This window comes from Psammomys obesus, unplaced genomic scaffold (genome assembly GCF_907164565.1).
Source record: "Psammomys obesus unplaced genomic scaffold, mPsaObe1.curated_primary_1811, whole genome shotgun sequence".
NCBI classification, from domain to species: domain Eukaryota; kingdom Metazoa; phylum Chordata; class Mammalia; order Rodentia; family Muridae; genus Psammomys; species Psammomys obesus.
Window position 1 is genome coordinate 12,567,300 of NW_026586383.1, and position 12,020 is coordinate 12,579,319.

The following is a 12,020-nucleotide window of genomic DNA, read 5'->3' on the forward strand; positions in this document are numbered from 1 at the left end:
AACAGAACATAGTCAAAGGTCTTCATAATGAATAGGCTCCTGATGCCTGGCAAGTACAATGAGCATTGAGCTAGCTCCCTCAGAACTGGTAAAAGCTGTTAAGAGAAAAAGACAGACATTAGAAGACATAGTCAGAGATATATCACTGGATTTTTCAATACTACTTTGGATGGTAAAGGATGGCAACATGGCATCCTCTGAGAGTAACAGTGTTACTCTCAGAGCCAAATTATTAGAATTATGAACAGACCATGAATGTATATACAATGTAAGGATTTCAAATTTACCTCCAAATTATATTTTCTCTGGAAGAGACAAAATATATACTTCAGCAGAATAGAGGTCATGTTTTTTGTTGCTGTTGTTATTACTTTGTTTTTCCAAACATAAGGGTGGCAAAGGGGCATCCAAGGCTTCTGAACAACCAGTCAGGGAAAACAAGAAAGTAGAAATTTTGAGTATTTTGAAAGGTTGTTGTGGGTCCATGACAGATTAAACTAGAGAAATTTAGAAATTTTGTGGTAAATATGAAAATAGAAGCTAATTAAATATGAGGGAAAGTCTACCATTAAAGAACGTGAAACAGCAAGTCAAAGAGCTTGATATTTATGCAGTTGCAATAGCATGAACTAAAATTAGTGATTAACCAGAAACTGTCAAATAACAGTATTGAGAGGATGTGGGGAAGGGTAGGAAGTATGATGAGTTTAACACTACAAGGACAGGAAGTCAATAAGTACTGGTTAAAGTGAACCTCACTATTATTTACCACATTTGGCATACACCAGAACAGCAGTAGATAAACAGAAAAGTGGCTGCCTAGCAGAGTAGGCAGGTAGAGAACAGCTGTCGTTCTTTAAAATTTCTTTCTTAAGCAGTATTATCATTTTTATAGAGAACAACTTTAAAATATTATGTTATCATATCAGGGAATAAAAGCAAAAGGGAAATAACAGTAGGAGAGAGTGGTGACAAGTAGAATTCTTTACTGCATAGAATACCCTGGAAGTTACGAGATGGGAAAACCCAAACAAAGAACAAGCTTTGTTCAGTGTATCACCAAAGTAATACTAGGTTATTAAAACAATATTAGAGGACAGCTCACTACATAGGTGAGGCAAATGCTTAGTGGCTCAATGTTAGCTAAAAAATACAAACAAACCACCTGGTCACAGCAGAGATTTGCCTTCATTATAAAGAAAAATTGCTAGGAAGTAAGGATACTCTGAAGATTTATTTTAAAATGTACTTTTGAGTTGTAAATATATCATTGACAGTGAATACTCTGAGTTTTACATTTGATATCACAGTTAAGACACAATCACTCATCTACTCTGCCAATATTTGACATTCTCTGTGGTCACTTTTTGGCAAGTGAAGGGTGCTAAGAAGTCCTTTGTTTCCAACTGAGGTTGGTTGGGAGTTAGATTTGGTGTTTGCTGTATCATAGGTACATGTTCATGGTGAAACTGTTAAAAAGTTATTACACTTTATCTCTGTGATCATCAGCTAAGGTAACAGGTTCTCTGTTCTTCAGCTCCTGGAATTAAAGATAGCATCACTTGTGATGATGCAACCTCATTGGGCACAGCCTGAAGAAGATTTTGGGGTATTTTTAGAGATTTTTGGGTCATGTTATGGCACCATGACCAATTGTTGGCCTCCCCACTGGGATCCAGTTAGCCTCATATACCTGATATTCAAAGATACCCAGCCTAGGCCTGGTTCGTGCCTCATACAGCCTGTCTCAGGACTCCTCAACACTTCTCACCCACAGAGCTGGCCTTTCTGAGGAATGGCTGTTCAGTAGGGCAAAGCTTTTCTTAGAAGGAAGAAAGAGCTGATGGAGAAATGTTTACCCTCCATGCACCCTCTAGGTCCTGAGAAGCACCTCATAGCTTGTTAGCAAGTCTGGAGAGATATCACAAGGTGCATCTCTGGCTTGTTTTCCTTTATTGTTTTATTTCCCTGCCTTTTACCTTTGCTACCTGAGGATTATAATCCTGATGGATTCTGGGCATGAACCTCCACTGGGTATATGCCTTCTTGTGAACCAAACCCATTTCTAATACATTTACATATACTTGAGTTTCCAAAATCATTTCTGAGTAAAGTTTGTTCTCAAGCCTTGAATCTAATAATTGATCAGGCAGCAATGTGGTTAACATTATTATTATTATTACATTATTGTTACTATTACTATTTATTACATTATTATTTCTCTTATTACACAATGCACAGTTACATTTTGCTTACAACAAAAGATTCTGCCATATTCTGCCAAGTTGTTCCCACCAACTGATAACACAGATGAAGATTAGAACAAAACATTGCAACTTTGAGACCCCTGCATTAGTCACAGTTTTACTTTGTGTTTCCTAATAGACGTGACAATTGCATAATATTTTATTTTGTTGTTTTTCCACTTAGTGACTATTTCTTCTTTAGATTCATTATGTCTCTACTTGAGACCCATATGTCTTACCACCAGCAGAGAAGTCGGGCATTATAAAATTGGTGTTATTCCAGCATGCTGTCACACAAATAGCACAAGGAGATACCCAGTTGTTTTTTAATATCTAGATGTCAGGTGCATGACAGAAAACAGGTACACTCAGCATTTCTAGTAAACACTGATGTCTCATGACTCAGAGTCAAATGTTTCCCATATGGATCATTAAACCTGTAATTCATAGCCTGAACATAACTCAAAGTCTGACTTCTGAAGATTATTGGCAACTCTGGCAATGTTTTTGACAGAATTTTCACTGAAATTTTAGCTTCTATGTTCTAAGTTGTCTTTTAAAAGCAAAGATTGTATCTGTAAAATATTCTATAAACTTGTTTCAAAGTTTAATTTGTGACATAAAATATATTTTAGGATTTCCTCTTCTCTGGCCCCTTACTTCTTTATACATATTATTACTATACTGAGTTTTTATATTCCTATATATTTATTTTGTTATGGTAGAAATCAAACTAAGAGCTTTAAATACACTAGGCAAGGACTCCACCATGTGTTGTCTCTTAGCATTTTCTACCTTAACTTCAAACTTATTTCTAATTATTTTACCATTCGAAAAATCCCATTTTGTACATAAAATTAACATCTTATCATTACTGTTGCAGCATTTTGTCTTACAGTTTTAAATATATATTTATAGTTTAATGGTTAATTGATTTTAAACATGTGAGGAACAAAGAGGGATTTTCACTTATGTTACACATAAATGTTTAGTTATATTTGGAATTGCTCATTTAACATTATAATAAGCCTGCACTTATGTTTTATGTGCTTATATGATGACAACCTTCACAATCACAGGGCTCCTGATATCACAAAAGTTTAAAAATCTCAAAGAGACATTGATGTAGGCACCTGGATATTTGGTTTTCCAAAAGGCAAGGTCAACACTAAAGCCCAAACCAGATGCTTTCAACTACCAATCCCATTTTGCATGGTGCCAAATTCATACATAAACTATTGCTAAGCTAGATACTTGTCACTGTTATTTTGTACTTTATGATTTATGAAGAATTAAAACAGAAAAAAAGAAAGCAGCAGCTGTGTACTTAATTCAAAGAATGTAGGTATTTCTGAGAGTCTTATTAGAAACTTGATGGCACACTGCTATTACATTTTTTATGTGTCTAAAATATCGATAGACTATTTTAGAAAATTATACAAGTGTCTAGCCAAGTTGCGCTCTGAAACAAAATCTTAAAGGTTGAGATGATCTAGTCTCCACAGTGGGAAACATAGATTGGGGATTCTGAGATAGAAATGGAAGGAGGGATGCAGAGGAGGTTGGCCAATTTGGGTTTATATCTGACAATCCACTGTCTTCCTGTCCATACATCCCTAGGATCTTCTAATTTAAGGATTGTGTCCAAATGAAAATACTTCTCTAAGTGAACCTAAAATGTGCTACTTAATTGAAAACAGAGTGTACCACCAATCCCCATCAGTTTCTTAGACAGCAAGATGATGGTTCTAGGAAAGTACATATAATAATTTTGGAAGTAAGATCCATTTATATAAGATCATTCAAAAGCAAGCGTTAGCGGAAACTGCTACAGTCCTACACACAGAGATGGCTAAAGAATGACAGATTGGGCCATTTTCCAAAGATGCCACCCAGGATAATGGTAGCCAAAAGAAAGGGAAACATTATATGAGTAATGGAGATGTCTGAAATACTGCTTGCACAAATGAGTATTCCTGTTTCTCCCAGTACTTATCTTGTCTCTTGTTATTTTTTTTTATTGTTGTGAATGAAACCTATTGGTAAAATTTCCCTTTTGTTCACTGGTTGCAGGTGACCAATTTTGGCTCACCCCCTCTACATATGATTCACTTGTAGGAAGACTTATGGAATATATGAAAGTCAATAGCCACAATGAAAGAACTCAGAAAGTTGTATAAGAAAAAAACATTTTATTATAGCATGCTTTCAATATTTTTGTATGAAAAGTAGGCAAGAGAAACATTAATATAAAAAGTAATCATTTGGAGGTTTGCAAGGGGGAAAGACTGGCAGTAAGATGACCAACAGTATATGTTATAGAGCTCTTACAATTTTGAAGAAGGTAAGTAACTACATAGGCTGCTATGAAAAATCATGCTTTTGAGTAAGAAATCAAGTTTCTTGCCACAGATAGTTGGCATCCTTTAGAATGGCACCTCTAGTAAGGCAAGTTATGAGAGATTGATTAGAATATAACTTTGCTCCAGCACACTTTTTTAAATGACATAAAGGGAAAACAAATATGTGTTTTTTTAAAAAAGCTTATCACTATCTACACTACTTGACCACCTAATTCAGTGTTATATTTGCAGAGCTATCTTTGTAGTGGAGGAAAGACAAACTGCAATGATTAGTTCTCTACCAGTGATTACTCCTCCTGCCTCACAGCAGAGCAAAGGACTCATTCACTGAGTATTCTTTCTTTGTCAAGAGTATTCTTTCTTTGTTCTAGACTGCCTCAGTCTCCTTGAGACTCTGCCTTTGTAATGTGGTCCTAAAGGACAGGTTACCTAAAATTTAGATGCAGATTTAGATGATATCTGTACTTTGGCCACTAAGTCAAACTCGCTAGATTGTGAGCTGCTTGGCTAGAATCAAGAACCAAAATTATGACACCCAACTGAGCTCTGTGCAGGTTTGTTTTTCATGAAAGTCCTTGAGGTACCACTTCATCTTCACTTCCTTATATTTCCATAGTGATTACTGGAGTAACTTGAGCAAAGAGATCAGCAATGAAGCGTCCTAGAGTGCATCCTATCCCATGACTTTCAAGTCTGTTTCTTGAAGGTGACTGAGTCTTTTTCAGGAAGCATGGTAACACAGAGCAACCACTGAGGCAGTGGTGCAGCAATTATAAGAGAGTAAATGACATGTGAATGAGATAGCATTCAGTTTCTCTACTCCAGAGAAAAGGCTGATGTAAAGACAAAAGGGGGAGTACTGGGGTGCTCTTGGGGTCCTGCTTGAGGTTTAATCATAAAGACATGGAGGCATCTATACAGTATAAAGCTGTTGACCTGTTTGCTGTGGCAGTCCCTCAGCTAACCAGCTAAATATAACCCAACTTGACTTCCCTGCCATTTTATCCCCACCATGTGGCTGTCTCTATTTCACCTCTGGGCTCATGTCTCTCTTTCTCAAGTATCTTTGTCTTTTCTTTTTGGGAAGGTGAGGAAGCGACGAACATTTACATATCCTGCTAGCCTTGTGTTGCTCTTGGCTCAGCAATTAACAATTGAGAACACAGGGACACATATTCCTAGACAGTTGCTGCAATATGTGTGTGTTATCCTAACAGGAGAGTCTCCTGAAGAAACTGGACAAATCAATCTAAAAATCCATGTAATAAGAGGGCTTGGGTGGGTGGGTGGGGTACTGGGGACAGAGAGAGGAAGACTTTCAAAAGCCTGAGAAATGAGTCAAGTAAACAACCTACCAAAAGAAAATTTTTCTCAGTGCTTAAACTGAGAAAGATTGTCAGTTTCAACTTTTTTACAGACACCAAGAGGAAAGCGTGACTTCATAGGTGAGAAGGGGAGTTCAGCTCAGAAATAGAAACTCAAGAAGCCTGGGACCAAGAGGGCAGTTTCTTTCTGCTCATCAACTTCCTCTTCCTCCTCTTCCTTTTTCTCTCTTGCCTCCCAATTCTTCATTTCTCCCATAAGCCACAACCCTGAATTCGGCCCGTAAAACTCTGAGGAAACAGGCTGGGTTTTGTGATTATTATTATTATTATTTTTTTTTGGAGTTTTCAAGAAAGCGGTCCAGTCCAAGTATGGATGAATAAGAATTGGAAGGCAATGAATAGCTGTGCCAAGGGTTTTCTGTGGAACCTTGGTGCTTGCAGTGGACCAAGAAGGGCAACATCATCTTGTATTTATTATTATTATTATTATTATTATTATTATTAGGATTAACATTTTTAATTTTTTTTAATTTTTTATTAATTACACTTTATTCATTTTGTATCCCCCCATAAGCCCCTCCCTCCTCCCCTCCCGACCCCACCCTCCCTCCCCTTTCTGCATGCATGCCACTCCCCAAGTCCACTGATAGGGGAGGTTCTCCTCTCCTTTATTATTAAGATCCAGTTTTCAACCTCATCCAGACCTACTGAACCAAAGTTTGCATTTTCAGTCAGCTTCCCAGAGGATGGTAGGTGGTTTAAATATGAGAAATTCTCATGTGGGTAGTGAAACAGAGTGGAGAAGCTGGAGCTCAGAATGTTACAGAAAGTATCACGGACAAGTTAGATTTAGATTAAAACTCTGGGCTTTTCATTCTACCACATGACTTTTTTGTGGGGTAGAATGTTATGTATTCAGTTGCAAGTCATCCGCTTCTTCCAGGGTCCAGAGATCTTACTTTTCTTTCAGGAATACCATAAAAGAGAAATTTCAAGTCATATAATCAGGAAAGAAAGGAAGACTTCACAAACTAAAAATGGGCTTGATCTCTTAGCAAGGAACTATTCTTTGCATCCATAAGAAGATATTTCTTTATATGCATCATAGAATGTCTAACTTGAGCCAGATTCCATCCTAGCTACCTCTCTCCAACCACAGCCACTTTATTAACCATGATATGCTGCTGGTCACTATCAATCTATATTGAGGACTATTTCATTTCAGAATTGTTCATTAAATGTACTGCTGTTTATATTCCATGAGATTTGTCTACGGCTGCTATTAATTTGCTTCCAAGAGCTTTGTGACATTCCAGTTAAATGTAGTAGAGAAAAATGTGACTGAGAAGAGAAAGGTCTTTTACATGCTTAGAAGCCCTGGAGGATGTTCTCCTTTAGTCAGTCAATTCTCCAGCACTGATGTGAGACTCTTTATTGAGGCACCTGATAGAAGGGACTTTCTAAACTTTGTTATTTTCAAGATGGTCTTGTGTAAAATATGTTGATATAGAATACATTACTTCTGTGTCTTCTTAAAAACAATTTTATCTTTGAATCCAGTACCAAGAATAGCTATGTGCTTACTTTAAGTCTCATTTGCTGCTTCCGCAGCAAAGACCTCTAGCAGAAAAGGGGTCTTTCTAGAATATAATTGTGGCTAGGAAGAGAAGGTGATTTGTGTTAACTTGTGGGACCTCAGACACTTAGACTAAACATAAGGTGCAGAAAACAGGTAGCAGGACCTGAGCAGGATGGCAGCAAGGTCAAAAGAATGGAAATACTCACTTAAGCATACATGGCAGTCAGTTACTATACTTTACTCTTTAATCCCCTTTCAGAGCTGAAGAGCTCAGTTATCATTCTCCTTTGGAACTCATGTTAAACAGAGATGAGTCACTTTTCTTGAAGTTAGGTGACCTTTATTCTCTATAGGTCCTTTCAAGAAACTTTGTCAAGATATGCGCCACTTCATACCTCCTTTTTCGTAATTTGATTTGGGCATCTGCATAATGACAGCTGTGTTTGAGGCACTGCCTTACATTCTGGATGCAACTTGAAACTACCACAAGCAAACACCTACCTTTAGGGATCTGGAAGCTTTTGCAATGGAGCCATAAGGACAAGTGACCACAAAATGTAAATTAGAATAAGACAATTATGAAGTTTCACAACTTCTCAAAGGAGGAAACTGTTGTAAACAGTTTGGACAGAAAATAGGAGATATTAGGAAATCTGTGGACTTCATAGCAAAAGCAAGTCTGGATGTGGCTTCTGAAAGTTTCAGCAAAGTATATGGCAGAGAGGTATCCAGGGATGACCAAGTGAACAGGAACATAGGGCTGGTTGTGGGCTATGTATGGGACATGCTGATGGACCCTGAAGTATATGACAAATTTAAAGTGGCTAGAATTGGAAGTGAGATGGAGCACAAAATAAAGAAAGTGAGCTTCCAAGTCAGAACATTTTGGGATTTCAATTCCTGGCTCTGCCACCTTTACAACAGGAAAAATTGAGCATGTTTCTCAGAGCTCTTACAGCAGCAATTTTCTCATCTGTAAAGTAGAATTACAACATCTTTTCCCCCCTCAGGGTGTCATTATGTAGACTGAATTATTAAAATATATAAACTGGTATATCTGGAAGAACATGAGGGACAATTTAGTCTTCAGCACTTATTATATAAATAGAAATATGGAAGAGGCTACTTTTAAAGCCAGAGGCTTTCTAAGTGAGGTCCCACGACTAGTAGTAGCCTAGTAAATGGGAACTTCTTAAGAATGTTAATTCTTGGCTTCCTCCTAAAATATAATAAATAAAAACTCTTTAGTACCTACCAAGGTACATGAGAGGCCTAGAAATGTGAAAGACAATGATTTAAGACAATATGTTAAGAAAAAATGTGTTTGAACACTTTATAGTGTTTGAAAACAGAGATGTAAAAGAACCTCAGAAGTGGTCAGCTGACAGATGCAAAGGACCCTTCGGAATCAGGAGGCCCCTTTTCCTCCTGACATCTCTACTTCTCTCTTAGTTTAAACCTGTCTCATAATTTCGTGTAGTTTTCTTCTCCTACTTTCAACATCTGAAAGATTCCAGACCAAGAGGCTAAAACCTCTTTGTCTCAGCTCTGCTACTCTGGGAACTGCTCATCAGCCTAGCTGTAGTCCAATGCTCACATTCGGGCTGAGCTAATTTGTGAAGGCTAAGACATTTGTCCCTACCTAGGTGCCCTTTCCTGAATCATGGGTATGGAAGTGAGACTTTTCTCATGTGTAACACCAGTTAGAAACTTGGGAAAGACATCAAGTGCAGAGCCTGGCATAGGGAGTTTTCTAGCTTTGAGACAGTGCTTCTCAAAATTAGAACTAACATACTGCCAGCAAAGTAGGGTTGTCCTCCCTCCCATACCTTTGGATACAGAAACTATCTGAATGTCATTAACAAGGACAATTGTGAGGAACCAAGTACTAAAAAACATGTCAAAAACTTCACTCTACTTGAGATAGACCATCTTTGTATCCTCAGTTATTTTTAATGCTACTTCCTTAGAGTCATAATGAAATCGGTGAAAGAGAAGCCAAAATCGCAAGCATCTGGTTGGTGGCTCCTTTGCTTTTATATAACACACAGTGTACAGAGTAAGAAGCAACTTGATGAAAATCACAGATCTTCTGATAGGAAGACAGGCCACCTCCCCCCTTTCTCTTTATTCTTGGGGAAACTGAGGTTCTGGAGGCAATGTCTCCTTAACATAGAAACACTAAGCACAGAGTTCATGTTCCAGTTAATCATGATGAAAAGTAGAACATTTTAGGTCAAAGAAAAAAGTAACGAAGAAAGCAGATTAAAATGAAATCAGATGAGACCTGTGTGAAAATGTAAGAGCCAGTGAGATGAGCCACCTGCGTTAATCACCTCTCGTGACTTTTTGTGGAATCACAAACCAAAATTACCTACTTGGACTTTCATGATCAAGCCTCAAATTCAGCCATTATACAGAGTGCTTCACTTACCACAAACGAGGTAGATCTGAAACCACAGCCGCATCAATACTAGAGTATTGGAGGCTTTAACAAGAAAAGGAAAGAGTTAGAGAGTAGAACTGTTGCAAAAGAGTATGTTAGCTCTGTAGTTCTTTTAGGTCTTTAGTTTCAGAAGATTTATGAAGTGTTTAGGAGGCAGAAACCAACTAAAACCTTAAACATGGCACTGTGAAAAATGATCGACTTTCAAGTCTCAACTCTGTAAATTGCAAACAAAGAGAGTTTGTGTGTGCTTTGAAAAAGGGAAGTGGCAAGTCCAGACCATGGGTTGGGTCAGCCTGGATAGTGTGGGATGTAAAGAGGTCAGCAACGGACAAGCATCCAAAAGAGGAACTAACACTGTGTCTAAACCAAAATGTAGATCTGTTTGACTGTTTTCCCACTCTGGATTTTACTAAGATGTGGAGCAGAGGGGTGGGTTGTCGTCAAGGACAGTTGAACAGATTAAGCCTTAAATGAGGCAGTACCACCCCTGCCAAGGGGACACTGTTGCCTGTAATCCATCTAGGTAGTTTGTTACTAAGCTGTACTTAGACTACACAGGTTTTCTGAATGTTTCCAACCTAACAGGGCCCTAACAGGGCTCTGAATAACAGTTACACTACCAGGTTCATACTACATTCACACTAACTATTGGAAACCAGTACTGTTTACAGAATGACTTTTTTTCAAGTAATTCTTTTATATTCTTCATAAAATCTCAAATTGTAGAGATCCCACCAGTCAGTGTCAATGCCTTTATATTCAGTCAGGACACAGTGGAAATCTGCCTTCACAGAAGGACACAGAGGCAGGTATCCCCCCTCAAATAGGTAGCAGCTATGTTACTTCTGGAGCCAGTCTGATAAATAAATCCTTCAATATTATTACTGCAATCTTAATTTTTTGCCCTCACTATGTGGTCCCATTCTGTCCTCAAACTTATAGCTGTTCTGCCTTAACTTTCCAAGAGCTGGGATTAGAGATGTGAACTACTGTACTCAGATCTTACTGTCTGTTTTTGAAACTACTTGTTTTCAGAGCTTCAGAGAGTTCAGTGGCCTTCCTTAATTCCCTGGCCTCTCTGTGCTTAGTATAAATTACTGGTTAGGCCCCTTTGCTCTAGCATACTTTTCTAACATCCACTCTTCAAATGTTCAAAATTATGAAAACACAACAAGACATGTAAGTATACTCCTGTAACTCTAGTACTCAGAAGGATGAGTCTGGAGGATTGTGAGTTTCTTTAAGGCCAGTTATGCCACAATGTGAGACTTCATCTCAAAAAAACAAAAGTAAACAAACTGAGCCAGTAAAAACAATGGCAGTAGCTCCCTCTTAACAACATGGAACCAGGAAGACTGGCTGCTTACTGGAGAAGAGGTTAGCTTTAAGCAAGTTCTCACTGATGGAGACTATTTGGCTGCTGTTTGGAATCAAGAACCCACCTCTGTGAATGGTGCATATCAATGTGACTGGTGCCTCCTGAGCTTAGTATCAGAATGCATCTGGAGCTGTGTCCTCCATCTGGCTTCATACTCTGTGGCCTCTCTTCTTGCCTTCACCAGGCCACCATAGTGGGTGACCTTTAGGCTAAACTTGTCTCCCTGTTTCTGCTCTCCTCTTAACACAGAGCTTAGAGGGAGACCTGAGAGGTGCTGCTGAAAATACCAGTCCCTCCTCTAGCCAGGAATACCTTCCAAGGAGGAAGCACTGCCCAGATCTCTGCTGTGACCCACTACAGTCCTTGGTCCTCCTGCACCAATTTGATTGTTTTTTGTTGTTGTTGTTGTTGTTGTTGTTGCTTTGGGGTGGGGGAGGAGGGGCCACAGTTGTTGAAATTTCTTAGGTTGTTATAAATACAGAATGTTGGATCAGGGCAGCTTTGTGTTTTAGATAGTGCCTTGTTTCTACAAAGGTTTTTTTCCAAACTAGTGTTCAACCCACATGGCAGAACAATGTGAATTTTTCACATCTCTAAAGCTTGTCATAGACAGACTTACAACATTTACTTACCAGAGGGTGGAAATGTTAACACTATACCATCTCACCATTTCACCATAT